Genomic DNA, 16,160 nt, shown 5'->3' on the forward strand with positions numbered 1-16,160 from the left:
ATCTACATGTTGCACACCACCCTGTGCAATCACATCGTGCCAGCTCACTACATAGCCTCAAGCAGTGCATGGAAACTGGAAACTCATGCATGAGTGATGACCACACAGCACAATACCCTGCTTGTAGCTCTGTTCAAACAGACACACTACTAGTTCTGAGCACACCTAGGGACATGATGGGGGCACACAGATTGTTGCCAATGACAGAACTGGATGTAACAGGAGGGGACAACACAGACACAGACTACAACATGACAGTCCACAATGGACATTAGCCCATGCCACCCACCATGTCGTACCTTGGTGAAAATAGAATGCTGCACATTGCTGTAAGATATCTAGCCCTTCCCAATATGGGTGCATGCAATGGACGCATTGATGTACGCACAGTCACATTGGGCACACTGCCGTTCCCTCCCATGGGATTCCCAAGACTACACCAATGCAGAAGAAACCTGAAGAGCACAACTCAGAATATAATGTGGAGGCACAGCTTCCAAATCAACTTTGTAAGTACAGGTAGGGAAAATGCATGCCACAGGCACCCAGGCCAGCAGCCACTTACATGCCACAGCATCACAGTACCAACATCACAGAGGCCAGAGCTGGCACAGGCTCTGTACACATGCAGCCACTCCCATCCAAAATCAGACTCCCCAAATGCTCACCCCTGGCTTGCTGCTGATGCTCCTTCAAACGTGCATCCAGTTCAGGCTGTGTCACCGCCAAGATGCGCCCCTTAGTGGTGTCATGCTGCGCCGTGCCAGACGCCCAGTGCGAGGAAGCAGCCCCAGGGTCATCTCTGCCACATTCTTTGCCAGCCAGCTGATGTCATCCCATCTCTTGTGGCAGTGGGTGTGCCGTCGGTTTGAGACCGGACCCGTGAATAAAAACTTCGGTTCAGGGTTCTATCTAGTAATTTTAACACACTCCTCCCGTTCACAAAGCCCTCATACACCCACGCACAACTGCGGCGACTCCTTAAAAAGATCTCCATGAAAGAGCTCTCTCGCGGGGCCCATGAGGGATTGCAGCGCCACCCCCACGAGGAGCATCGCCCTATGATGAAGCATGACACCCGCTGGGGTGTGTGAGGGCACTATAAATTATAGGAGCAATTCCTCTACCACTCACACTAATTGATTCTATGTGAGTGTCACTTTCATCTACCTGGTCTTGATTCTCCTTTTTAGAGGAACAGTTACCCCTTTGTTTGAATACCCCCAGGGCTCGCACCTTCACTGCAATGGCCCTCCACACAGCGTTACGCTGGTGTACCTTGAGCTGCAGGCATGGGGGACAAGAGGGAGAAATGATCAGGTACACAGGGCCATGTACCGACATCTATAAGTATAGCAGCAAGTTACAACCAAATCACATATCCAACGATAGATTAAGCCCACATGTTACCTCTACATGGGAAAAGTTGATGTTAAAGCATGCAGGTGTGAGGGAGAACACAGTCCCTGCACATCTCACACACATGCAGGATGTCAGCACTGAAACCTTCATGCCCACATCTCCAGTCAATTGTTGGGTTGAGCAACACATACATCACATATCAGCCTGTGTTTGGGGGTGACCCACTGTGTCCAAGACTGCGCAGCCCTCAATGTCCCTGCCCTGTGAATAGATAACTGTGTCATGGATGTCACATTGAGGGACATGATCTCACAAATACAAAATGCCCTTCACAAGGGAGGTTGTGTGCAATCTACAGTGCTGAGATGGGCCACAGCTGGAGTGCAATGTGAAAAGACTGATGTCATACTCTGTAAGTGAAGTGATGTGTCCTTGTCTTTGTAGACGGGGACTGTGCTGTCCAGCTGGGCTCACACTGAGATGGACTACAGGGGCACACACAGCCATCCAGCCAAGCAATCACTGTCCTGACTACAGCATGAACAACCTTCTGTGTCACTGTATGGCTGACAATATAACACAGGTCACTCATACTTACATGTGCAGGGAGGGAAAGCTGTGGCATTGGGTATACACACACCCTCCCACTGGAGACAGCATGTCAGGCAGTGCATTACACTACCCCACACTCCCAGGCACATACTGCATCAGTCCACTACATGTGTGGCCCCCTGCCCTACCACAACACTGTTTAAGACTCACCACGACATTTGGGGCACCATATAGCCTTGAGTACTGTGTGAGCACCTCGTCCACCAGGACCTCCAGCTCCTCGCTCGTGAAGGGACTGGCACGGATCTTCTCTGTCCTTGCCATCACTGTGGACGTGAGACAACAGCAGGGGATTTTGGTGGCGAGGGTCCCCAGGCAACAGTCCCTGGAGGCAGCAGCAGGTGAGGGGTGTCAGACAGCCGTCTCTGGAGGCAGCAGCAGGTGAGGGGTGTCAGGCAGCAGTCTCTGGAGGCAGCAGCAGGTGAGGGGTGCCAGGCAGCAGTCCCTGGAGGCAGCAGCAAGTGATCGGTCTCAGGCAGCGGGCTCTGTGAGCAGTGGCAATGTGAGGCTCACTCCCACATATATAGCCCCCTGGGGTCGTTTCAAAGGTGCGTATAATCAAAAGGGGGACGTTAGAGCTTGTTATTTATCGAGGTCCTGTTTCCGTGCTCCAAGGCAAATCTATAAATATCAAAAGGGGAAAACAGTTCCTCTCTATGGGCCTAAGTAGAGAGTTCCAATGACTAACTACGCTATTAAGGATGGTATCTGGGGGGGATCTGCAATTCCAGATCGTAATGCCCTCACACACCTGTTAGGGTGTCAAGCTTCATCATTGGGCGCTCCTCGTCGGACCGGCGCTGCAATGTCCGACGGGCCTGGTGGCATCTTTATCGGAGATCTTTTGATCTGGGAACGCCGTTTGGTGAATGAGGTGTGTGGGGCTATAAGAGAAACATTGTTTGCTAGAGGTGTAGATTGTGATTGTTAAAAAGGCCCCTATCCTTGTTGGTTCACTTTATTAAATGCTCAAGGAAGGGACTTAATTAAAAACTGTGAGGCTACGTGTGATAATTAAAGGTATTCAGATAGCCATTTGTGAATTAAGTCAGGTCAACATGTTTCGTGTCAAGTGCTCTAGAGTAAAGCGACACTTCTTCAGGACCGGAATGATATGACCGCTTGTGAGCAGTCACAGAAGGAGAATTCCCTTTCTGAGTGCTAGGGTCCTACTCGTCGTCATCTCACCAGGTGAGATGACGACGAGTAGGTTCTAAGACGAGCCCACGTCTGTTTCAGGTACACCCGCTCAAGTGGTCGGGCCGTCTTCCCTCATCTCTGAGGCTCCTCATTCTACCCCAAGGAGGAAGAATACCATAACAAGAACCTTAAATAAAGGACCCTAGCACTCAGAAAGGGAATTCTCCTTCCGTGACTGCTCACAAGCGGTCATATCATTCCGGTCCTGAAGAAGTGTCGCTTTACTCTAGAGCACTTGACACGAAACATGTTGACCTGACTTAATTCACAAATGGCTATCTGAATACCTTTAATTATCACACGTAGCCTCACAGTTTTTAATTAAGTCCCTTCCTTGAGCATTTAATAAAGTGAACCAACAAGGATAGGGGCCTTTTTAACAATCACAATCTACACCTCTAGCAAACAATGTTTCTCTTATAGCCCCATACACCTCATTCACCAAACGGCGTTCCCAGATCAAAAGATCTCCGATAAAGATGCCACCAGGCCCGTCGGACATTGCAGCGCCGGTCCGACGAGGAGCGCCCAATGATGAAGCATGACACCCTAACAGGTGTGTGAGGGCATTACGATCTGGAATTGCAGATCCCCCCCAGATACCATCCCTAATAGCGTAGTTAGTCATTGGAACTCTCTACTTAGGCCCATAGAGAGGAACTGTTTTCCCCTTTTGATATTTGTCGTTTCAAAGGTGCCAAGCTGCAGCAATTGGTGGTCCATGTCTGCCTCTTTCAAATGCCTCCAATGACTGCCTCCGCGGTGGCGGAGCACGCCTACCGTGGCCTTCAAAATTGCATCATGCCACCGCTATCGAGCTTTGCATTGGCTCTAGGGTGAGCTCCATGGCGGTGTAGAAATCAAAACCTTCTCTGGGGCTTCACTGATACACCTGTTCCTTTTAAATTAACAAAGAAGAGATTGGCAAGGAAGCTGTAATATAAAAGACATCTTTTTACTTAACCTCTAAAGAGGGAAAAATGCGTCATACAGAATTCTCAAATCACCGTAGGAGACATTTCTAAGGAGTACAGAGAACAGGGGCATTATATACCCAAACAGGGGCTGAAAAAAGGCGGTACAAGTACACATGAGAAGAGTTATGCACATAGATGGTCATACAGAAACTGCACAGTCAACAAGTAGGAGGAGTAATAAGTTGCTGACATCAGTTAGAACAGCCTGACAGTTCTATACTAGGAACAGGTGCACTCTACTAGCTAAGCACATCTGAGCATGTGCAAGACTCTGGGAGAGGGAAACAGCAAATGGCCAGCACATAGCTAACTAAAATGGCTGCCTAGTACAAAATGGCTTTCAGCAAATGCTAAGAGATTAATGCAATCTTCAACAGCAGAGTAACACTGCTGGGGCCCGGGGTGCGCTACCGCGATGGCGCATCTTTCAAATGCAGCCAATGACCGCCTCCGCGGTGGCGGAGCACGCCTACCGCGATCTTCAAAATTGCATCATGCCACCGCTATCGAGCTTCGCATTGGCTCTAGGGTGAGCTCAATGGCGGTGTAACACCACTGGGGCCTGGGGTGCGCTACCGCAATGGTGCAGCTTTCAATTGCAGGCAATGACCGCCTCCGCGGTGGCGGAGCACGCCTACCGCGACCTTCAAAATTGCATCATGCCACCGCTATTGAGCTTCGCATTGGCTCTAGGGCGAGCTCCATGGCGGTGTAACACCGCTGGGGCCCAGGGTGCGCTACCGCGATTTTAGTGGCGGAGCATACCAACTGCCATTTCCACATGTCTCCATGCCTATGACTACTGCACTGGTGTGAATGGGGGTGCTGGTGACACACCGCCGGTGCCAGGCGGTAGCTACCGCGATATGGGTGCCATGCATTGACACGAGGCACTGCCATTCTGGCAGTGGAGCATGCCAACCGCCATTTCCACATGTCTCCATGCCTATGACTACTGCACTGGTGTGAATGGGGGTGCTGGTGACACACCGCTGGTGCCAGGCGGTAGCTACCGCGATATGGGTGCCATGCATTGACACGAGGCACCGCCATTCTGGCAGTGGAGCATGCCAACCGTCATTTCCACATGTCTCCATGCCTATGACTACTGCACTGGTGTGAATGGGGGTGCTGGTGACACACCACCGGTGCCAGGCGTTAGCTACCGCGATATGGGTGCCATGCATTGACACGAGGCACCGCCATTCTGGTGGCGGAGCATGCCAACCGCCATTTCCACATGTCTACATGCCTATGACTACTGCACTGGTATGAATGGGGGTGCTGGTGACACACCGCCAGTGCCAGGCGGTAGCTACCGCGATATGGGTGCCATGCAATGGTGATGGCCATCTGTCACACATTAACAGTGCATAGTGCCAACATGTTCAATGGCACATCATTGTGCACACGATGCCAATGTTCAATTTACTCCACTGATGGCTACACATGCCATGTTTGTGTGTGTGTAACGTACATTTGTCTGTACCCACTCACATGTCACTTGAGGATTTGATGTTGGTGTAGACAGGACAGTGTAGTCCTGGACTGTACAATGTGTACACATGTCAGTGTGTTGAGGTCCAGTGACAATCACAGCAATGCTCGTTTCGATTAATGTTGATCTAATTAGCATTGCCTCTCATGTCTGCTCATGAACACATTCATCATTCCAGCACCGACTGTGGTCATTGTGTGGTGGATGTGTCCCAGGTTGTAATGACGCATCAAGGTGTGACCGGTACAGCAGCTAGGTAGGAGACAGTAGTTTTGATTAGTTACACATATGCTGGATGCTAGACTCCCATGCGTGCACGTGTACTGTGGCCATATCCCTATGTGCATTCACATAGCCAAAGTTGGTGTTTGAGGTACTTGTCTTGTGTAAGTTGACACGTGTGCCCTTTGTGTAGCTGAAGGTGTACCTCCATGTAAGCTGGTCTGTTAGTTAGTCATTGTTGTCGTTGTGTCATCCAGAACGTGATATCCTGTGCACATCTCTTTGTGTATTGTATTGACATGTGTCCACTATCAACTCCAATAGCAGGAGGCCAAATTTGATTTGTCACTTGACAGTGCTGGAGGACATGGAGGATGTTGCGATCATACGTAAATGCCGCCTGGACAGAGCCACCCTGACAACCCTTTGTGATCTGTTGGAGCCCGACCTGCAGCTATGCAGGACATATCCAACAGCTTTCACCCCTACTTATAAGGTGATGGCAGCCCTGCATTTTTTTGCCACAGGATCGTTCCAGGAGACTGTGGCCAGCGCTGGTGAGTTGTAATAACCGATGTTCAGCATGGTGCTGCGTGATGTACTGTCCGCCATGATGCTATACAAGGACAGATACATCCATTTCGCCAGGGAGCTGAATTGCCAGCTGTGAAGGGAGACTTCTATCCCCTTGGACACATCTCCAATGTGCTCGGGCCATTGATTGCACCCATGTCGCTCTTGTGCAACCACAGGCAAGTGAGCAGATTTACCGCAATCGCAAGCATTACCACTCCATCAATGTGCAGGTGGTGTGCCTGGCAGATATGACCATCTCGCAGGTGTGTGCCAAATTCCCAGGCTCGGCCCACAACTCCTACATCCTGAGGAACAGCATAGTCCCCCAGCTGATGGCTAATCTTCTTCCAGAGCGTGCATGGATTGTGGGTGAGTAGGCCTAGTCGTGTGGCGTGCTGTGTGTGTGACCTGCTCCTCTGAGAAGGTGTGCCAGATTATTGTTGCATGCTGCATGCTCCACAACCTAGCCATTCGCAGGGAGATTCCCCTGCTCCTGGATGATGGTGAAGACCCAAGGCCCCAGCCTGCAAACCAAGCCGTGTCCAGTGATGAGGACAGTGGAGAGGAGGAAGGTGTTGACCTGCATGAACAGCTCATCACCCGCTACTTCACTTGACGGTGGGTGGCAATATGCAACATACCCATTGTCTGATGAGATTGCTGTTGTCGTGAAGGGGCATGTGAGAATTGTAGCATCAGCCAGTTGTAGACTCAGTGGTGGTTGGAAATGTTTCTAGGACAAGTCATTTGGGAACATCAACAGGACGTGTATGTTGACACTTGGGGGCCATTGTGACATGTGCATGTTGGGTTATCCTGGTGTTAGGGCTTGTGTGATGTCTGTGATGCCACACCCAGACCAGTGACAGTTGTTCTGTTGTGTTTCCCTAGGTGCCTTCGACTTTTCCTTGCCTACATACAGCCCATGGTCCTGGTACATTGTGATCATGTTGAAGACTGTACACCCTGCAATAAAGACGGATCAGACACAACAACATGTGTGTGGGGATATTTTATTTACTATGGTGAGATGCAAGGGGGGTGTACATTTCCATTGTGGGGGGGAGTGAGTTGACAGTCGTGGTAGATGAGATGGTTGAGTAGTCACCACATTGCTGTGGTGACCAAGTCCAACAGGCAGATGCCATTCACAAGGCAATGTGGGGTAGGACAGTCCAAAGAGTCAATGCAGTGGTGGAGAGGGTTGCCATCATGGCTGGCTCAGTGACTTGCGTCTGGCAGGTGCTTTGCTTCCTGATACTCCCAGGGTCTTCTTGGGACAGCCCCTTTGTCCTTTGTCAGGGGGGGGGCCTGCTGCAGGGACAGTGGGGTCTGAGGACTCACCCCTCTCTGTGGGCGCAGGGGAGGATGGTGAACTGTCATTGTGCAGCCCACCAGAGGGAGGCGGAGGTGTTGTCTGAGGCGCATGCCTGTCCCTCAGTACCGCCACTTGCTGGCCCAAGAGGTCCACGATTTGTCCCATGCGTCTGTCGATGGACCTCATCAGCAGGATGAGCTCGTGCAACAGATCGTCCGACTGGCCCATTCGTCCCTGGGCCTGTTCGTATATGCCCAGGATTCTGGTCATGTGTTCCAGGGAGTGGTTCTCAGCCTCCTGGTGTCCCTGGGTGACACTGCCCCTCCCACCTGCCCTACTGCCACGGAAATGTTGCCTTACCACTGTGGGCACCCGCATCCTCTCCCTGCCCTCCTCCATGGGTGGTGTGTGCGGGGCATCCTCTGGGACAGGGAGGGTGTTGCTGGCAGCACTGGTGGTGGTGGTGGCTGCACAGGCCGTGACAGCAGGGGTCTGCTGTGGGGTGGTTATTGCCGCAGATGTGGTGGAGGGGACACTGGGGTCCTGGGACCTGTTGCTCCCTGGGACACCAGATGGGCCGGCCTCGAGCTCATCGTCCACGGAATCCTGGGAGTCAACATCAAGAGTCCTTGTACCGGGGGTGGAGTCTGGCTCTGCAGGTTGCTGGTGTTGTCTTCTGCAGTGAGTTCTTGGTCAGATGGGAAATGGTCATTGCAGTGCACCCAGCAAGCTTTGGGTTAGCTGTGTGTCATTCACATTTTGTACACTGCACAATTGACATATCATCACATTGTTGACTGTGTGCAGTACTGTGCTCCCTGACATGATACAGTGGTACAAGCATAACTTGTTCATGGTGCGAGGTGTCAGGGCATACCATGCGAACCATGTCCAATTGAGGTTTACAGGGACTTTTTGCCATTTAGGGCCTGGCACAACATGTGTTTAATTGTGGACTCATGGTTTAGTTGTCTGACCTAGCAGACGTCACATCTGGCCATGGACTGGCCATTGTCATCCCCTGCATCCCTTTGTCCTGTCATGTGCATATCTTGATTTGCGCCACCACACATGCTTTCATATTTTGAGAATGGTCCTTGTTGCACTTGCCCCATGGTGATGCACTTGTAACTAGTTGCTGTGTATGAATGTGCCCAGGCTTTCTTCTACTTGTACATTGGTGTGTCACACTTTGGTGGTTGTGACCATTTCCTTGGCTTACCTGTGTGCACACTGTGCTTGGCAATGGGGTAGGTATGGCTCTTTGTGCAATGTGAGGGCTGGTGTTGTCATATTGTACCATTTAATTTGGGAAAAAATGGGTGGGTGCACGTACTGCCTACCTACCTGTAAGTTTGTTTGGTGTACTGCAATGGCTTCCTACTGCTCCTGGGTGGGGTGGGGGAGGGATCCATCCTGCTCAGGTGTGGGACAAGGGGCATGGTGGGAGTAGTAGTGCAGCCCTCCCTGACACAAACACCCTAATTGTGAAGATGGCTACCTACCTGTAAGTTTGTTTGTTGTACTGCAATGGCTTCCAACTGCTCCTGGGTGGGGTGGGGGAGGGCTCCATCTTGCTAGGCTGTGGGAAAGGGGGCATGGTGGGAGTTGTGGTACAGGCCTCCCACCCCCAGACACCCTCATTGTGAAGATGGCTACCTACCAGTAAGTTTGATGAGGGTTGTGTAATGGCTGACACATGCTTCTGGGTGGGGTGGTGGGAGGGATCCATCCTGCTCAGGTGTGGGACAGGGGGCATGGTGGGAGTAGTAGTGTAGGCCCCCCACCCCCAGACACCCTCATTGTAAAGATGGCTACCTACCTGTAAGTTTGTTTGTTGTACTGCAATGGCTTCCAACTGCTCCTGGGTGGGGTGGGGGAGGGATCCATCCTGCTCAGGTGTGGGACAGGGGGCATGGTGGGAGTAGTAGTGCAGCCCTCCCTGACACAAACACCCTCATTGTGAAGATGGCTACCTACCTGTAAGTTTGTTTGGTGTACTGCAATGGCTTCTAACTGCTCCGGGTGGGGTGGGGGAGGTATCCATCCTGCTGAGGTGTGGGACACAGGGAATGTTGGGAGTAGTACTGCAGTACTCCCAGCCACAAACACCCACCCAGGGAAGATGGCTACCTACCTGTAAGCTTGATGAGGGTTGTGTAATGGCTGACACATGCTTCTGGGTGGGGTGGTGGGAGGGATCCATCTTGCTAGGCTGTGGGACAGGGGGCATGGTGGGAGTAGTGGTGCAGGCCCCCCACCCCAGACACCCTCATTGTGAAGATGGCTACCTACCTGTAAGTTTGTTTGTTGTACTGCAATGGCTTCCAACTGCTCCTGGGTGGGGTGGGGGAGGGATCTATCCTGCTCAGGTGTGGGACAGGGGGCATGGTGGGAGTAGAAGTGCAGGCCTCCCTGACACAAACTCCCTCATTGTGAAGATGGCTACCTACCTGTAAGTTTGTTTGTTGTACTGTAATGGCTTCCAACTGCTCCTGGGTGGAGTGGGGGAGGGATCCATCGTGCTCAGGTGTGGGCCAGGGGGCCTTGTGGTTGTTGTAGTGCTGTCTGCCTGTACACATGCCCCCATGGTTATGTTGTTAGCTATGTTTGTGGTGAATGGGAGTGGGTGAATGTTGGATCTGTGAGCCATGTTTGTGTGAGTGTGTGGTGCAGATGGATGGTGTGTGTCCTAGGTGATGTAGATTTGTAGTTGTGCAAGGCAGTACATAGCAGAGTGGTGGTAGTCATTTGTTTGTACTTACCAGCCTCCACTACCCCGGCTACTCCTGTGAGACTCTCTGGATGCAGTGTGGCAAGCACCTTCTCCTCCCATGGTGTGAATGTTTTTTGTGGAATGGGAGGGCCACCGCCAGTCCTCTGAGCCAGCTCACGGTTATTGCTCCTCCTCTCCTTGACCACCCTCTTCAGGTCATGCCACCGCTTCATGATCTCCTTTTTTGATCTTGGGGTGGTCCCTACTGCATTGACCCTTTGGACTATCCTAGCCCACATTTGTGTCCTTGTGGCTAATGGTGTCAAGTGGACCAGGATACCAAAAAGCTGTGGTTGCACTCTGACTATCTCATCTACCATGACCTTCAACTCACTCTCAGTGAATTTGGGCATTTTCTGGGTGGCCATGGTGTGTGGTGTGCAAAGTGATTGTGGGTGCAGGGGTGTGAGTGGTGGTTGTGGTTGTTCCGTGTATGGTGTGTGTTGTGCAGGGGGTTAGTTGTGCTGGTTTGGAGGTGGTGGTGTGCTGTGTGTGGTGTGGCTGGTGATGATGTGTCCTTTGCCTCTCCTGTCAGCTGGGGTATGTGTCCCTTCTCTCCTGGAGTTTTGCAAGGGATTGTGGTCAGTGAAGGGGCTGGTTTTACACAGCTATGTGGGTGTGTCCAATTGGGGTGTTGCTGACAGGTGTGTAGTCCTGGGATTTGTATTTTTTGTTTTGCCATGTGGTTATGTCATTGGGGTGTGTTTTGTGTATTTGGGAGGCATGTCTAGTTTTCTGTGTGCACTTTTTGCCCTTCTTGTGGGGTTTTGGCTTCGTCCGCCATATTTTTGACGGTTCGTCCGCCGCTGTGGCTGCGCTTCAGCTCTTCCGCTGGCTCTCCCATTCATCCCATTGTGCGACCGCGGCGGTCGGAGACGGTGGTACGTACCGCAGGACCGTCTGGGATATACTAATTTCCGGGGCGGTGTCTCCGCTATCCTTGCGGCGGCTTGTTGTTTTTCTGCCACGATTCCGACCACCGCGGACGGATTTTGGCCATCTCTGCCCGCTACGGGCGGTTATTCTGGGCCTCGTACCACCGCGGTCTGATTTTTTTGACGGTTAATGCTAATTTGGTCGCCGGTTTTCCCACGGTACCGGCGGGCGGTTGTTTTCTGCTTCTATGGCGGTCGGGGTATTTTTCCGTCCTACATCCTAATGGGCCTCTTAGTGTCTTCCGTCAGTCCTCTGTAGTCAACACAGAACCTTAACTCCTTATTTCATCCATGGGGATTAGGTTTGAGTACCAGATGGCCCATGGAATGTCAGAGGGCTCAATTAGCCCCAATTCCAGCATCTGAGCTACTTCAGCCTTGATAATGGCTCTGCCCTGGTCAGACAACCTGTGCAACATGTTCTTGACAGCTAGGCTGAAACCAGTGTCAATGCCATGTATACATCAGCTGGTGATTCCTTGGGTCAAAGAGAGCAGACCAGAAAACTGTTTTAGACCAGCTTGCAGTCTCTGTGCTGTTGATCTGTCAATTTAGGGGAGAGTACAACCCCCTCCACAGGCCCATCTTTTACATTGTGGGAGAGGAGGTCTGGTAGTGACTCAGTCTCCTCCTCCCCTCCTTCATCTGTGACCATCAACATGGTCATGTCTGCCCTGTTTTGGTGGGGTTTCAACCTATTGAAATGTGGGACACTGTAGGGGTTCCTGAGGGTATTAAGGTCTACCAGGTAGGTAACCAGGTAACCTCACACTTTTTCTCTAGGATTGGATAGGGCACTGTACACTTGTTCTGAGGGCACGAGGCACTACGGGCACCAGCACCTACACCAACTGTCCTGGAGCATACTCAGATATAGTAGCTGTTTGATCATGCCTGAGCTTCATGAGCTCTTGGCTGGCCTCCAGTGTCCTGATTGCGATGTACATGCACTCTCCCATGTGTGATCGCAGGCCTAGCACATAGTCCAGAACATTGTACTTGGTTTCCTTGATAGGCCTTTCCCAAGACTGTCTCACCAGGCACAATGGTGTCCAAACAACAATTCGAAGGGGCTGAAGCCAAACCCTTTTTGTGGGACCTCCCTGTAGGCAGACAGTAGGCATGGGAGGAGAATATCCCATCTCCTCCTGAGTTTGTCAGACAACCTCATGATCATGCCCTTCAGGGTCTTATTGAACCTTTCCACCAGACCATTAGTCTGAGGATAATATGGGGTGGTGAACTTGTAGATAACACCATACTCATCCCACATGGTTCTCAGATAGTCAGACATGAATTTTGTACCCCTATCTGAAACAACATATTTTGGGAATCCCCCTCTGGTGAACACACCAAGTAAGGCCCTAGCCACCGAAGGAGAAGTGACTGTTCTGAGGGAGTATTGCTACAGGGTATCTTGTGGTATGGTCCACTACCACCAAGATATATCTGTTCTTTGAAGTTGTGGGTGGGGCTAGGGGACCAATAATATCCACCCCACCCTCTCAAAGGGAGTCCCAACCACTGGCAGTAGTATCAATGGAGCCTCTGTCTTGCCGCCTGTCTTGCCACTGGCCTGACAGGTTGCACAGGTGCTGCAAAAATCCTTTACTTTGACATTCATATTGGGAAATAAAAATGGTTAACCAACCTTTTCCATGTCTTACTCTGACCCAAATGACCTGCCAAGGGGATGTCATGACTTAAAGTCGGGAGGAATTATCTGTACTTCTGGGGGACCACCAACCTCCAGGTAGCCCCTTGTTTAAGGTCTCTAGCCTCAATTAGGAGAACTCCATCCTCCCAGTAGACTTTGTAAAAGTCAATGACATCACCCTTGTCTTGCCTGGAGGCAGACTGCCTCAGGCCCTCAAGAGTGGGACACTCTCTTGGTCCCTGACACAACTCCACCCCAGAGGGTCTATCAACTCCTTGCAATTCTGCCAAGTCGGACAGATCTTGCAGGGGGGGAATCTCTATCTCAGAGGTCAGATCCTTACCTCAGGGTTGGATTCCTTCTGCACCTCTGGAGTTCTTTGGGCTGGCTCACCAGACCCGGTGCCCTTTCTGGTTCAGTGACTAAATATCGAGGGACAGAATATCGACTGCCCAAAATATCGACTCCAAAATATCGAGGGACAGAATATAGAATCCCTATCTACAAACAGGTAAGTACTAAAATATCGAGTACAAAATATAGATAGTTAAAATATAGTTAACTAAAATATCGAATTTTTTAAATGTATTAAAAATAATATAAAAGTAATTAAATAATAAACACAATTAAATAAAATATAGTTAAAATAATGTAAAAAAGCTTAAAATGTAAAAATAATAAATGTAATGTAAAACATTTTTTTAACATATATATTTACTTAATATTATAGAATATTTATGAATCTTAATTATAAAATATTTAACACATTATTACAAATATATTTACATATATATATAAATAAACCTATTATCTAAATATAAAAATAAATAATATATAATCATTTAAATAATTAAAGTAATACCTTTTATGTTAATTAATAATTTACACTACATTATATATAACAAAATTTAAAACATTACATAGGTAAGGGAATAACATTAGTATTACCACTCCAACAATTGCAAAAGTAAAGAGTTTGTTGAATAGTGAGAGGGTAAAAATTACTATTCCCACTACAGTGAGTGCAACAGTAGGGAAAGCGTTGGATAGCGTAGGGGTAAAAATTACTATTCTCACTCCAGTGAGTGCAACAGTAAGGAAAGCGTTGGATAGCGTAGGGGTAAAAATTACTGTTCCCACTCCAGTGAGTGCAACAATAGGGAAAGCGTTGGAGAGCGTAGAGGTAAAAATTACTATTCCCACTCCAGTGAGTGCAACAGAAGGGAAAGCATTGGATAGCGTAGGAGTAAAAATTACTATTCCCACTCCAGAGAGTGCGACAGTAGGTAAAACGTTGGATAGCGGGAGGGTAAAAATTACTATTCCCGCTCCAGAGAGTGCAACAGTAGGGAAAGCGTTGGATAGCGTAGGGGTAAAAATTACTATTCCCACTCCAGAGAGTGCAACAGTACGAAAAGTAATGATTTAATATTTAAATAAGAAGAAATTAATTATCAATACCAATAAAAAATGAATTAAAATTAATTACCAATCACAAAATATTTAATAATTAATTAATTATAAATACCAATAAATATTTTTTCTTAAAAATAATTACCTATTAATAATTATTTAACAACCAATTAATTTTCAATACCAAAAATGTAATAAGTAATAACAAAATTACAAATTAATAATTAATTAGCAATACATTATTTATCAATACATAAAAAAAAATTCAATAATTATTTAATTACAATTAAATGACTTCTCACCCTATTCCCCTATAACTCACAACCCACTCCAAATAATAAATACAATTAACATAATTATCAATTAATCAATTGATAAAAATGAATTACCAATTAATACAAAAAATTACCAATTAATAATTAATTAGCAATAAATTAATTATCAGTACAAATAAATTAAAATAAATATTTACTTAATTACAATTAAATTAATTCCCACCCTATTCCCCTATAAACCCACAACCCGCTACAGAACTAAAACGCAAAATTAAATTAAAAATAATTAATAATTCAAAAAAAATAATATTTAATTTACTATAATTAAATTATTTCCCACCCTATTCCGCTATAAACCCACAACCTGCTACAGAATTAAAGTACGCAAAAAATTAAATAACATAACATTCATTACTTTAAAAAAACTTAAACATACATTACAAAAATAATATATAATTTTAACACATATACTAGCATACATAACACTAAAAAAAAAAATGGATATTATGGAAAACGATATTTTAGATTCAATATTATGGAAAACAATATTTCTTACCTCAGTTTCGATATTCTATCCAACTATATTTTGGTAATTTGATATTCTGGCCTCTCTATATTTTTGATTCGATATTCTGGCCAGTCTATATTTCAAATTCGATATTTTGGGTGTTTACCGCCCTTTCTCTTGTCATTGGATGCTTGGCCCATTGTTCCAGGGTCCAAGTGTTCAGCATTTACCTTCTGGGCAGTCTAAGACCTAGTCATAGCACATATCTACTCAAGGCGATCCAGCATCCTTTTGTGCACCGTTCTCTCCACCCCTGACCAGTCAGATGCTTCCCGATCATTTCCCAGTAGACACTCTACTGGGAGTGCAGGAGACACAACTACCTTCTTGTGGCCTGTCACACCTTCTCATTCCAACCTCAACATTTCCATGGGATAGAGTTTGGTTCTGCTATCTGCATAGGTTACTTGGAGAAACACACCAGGTATGATCTGCTCTGAAGAAACCAGTTTCTCTGTGACCATGGCCACATTATCTCCTATATCGCTCAGAAGTTTCATTTCTGTCCCTTGATTTTAGGCTGCTGCCTGTACTTCTCCATGCTGGGAGGCAAGGCTGCCAGGACTGCAATTTCCAGCCCACTCAGGAAAGCTAAGGTCATCTCTGCGAACCCCTATCCCCATCTCTGGAACAACTTCAACCTCCACACCTACACTGACAATCCCTGTGGACCGCTGACCAATGGGGTGCTTCTTGGTGCAGACAGCATCTCCTCTTTTGTGTCCTGGCTGGTTACAATCAAAACACCTCTCCACCTTTGAGAGATCAAAG

The sequence above is a fragment of the Triturus cristatus genome, chromosome 11 (genome assembly GCF_964204655.1).
Source record: "Triturus cristatus chromosome 11, aTriCri1.1, whole genome shotgun sequence".
NCBI classification, from domain to species: domain Eukaryota; kingdom Metazoa; phylum Chordata; class Amphibia; order Caudata; family Salamandridae; genus Triturus; species Triturus cristatus.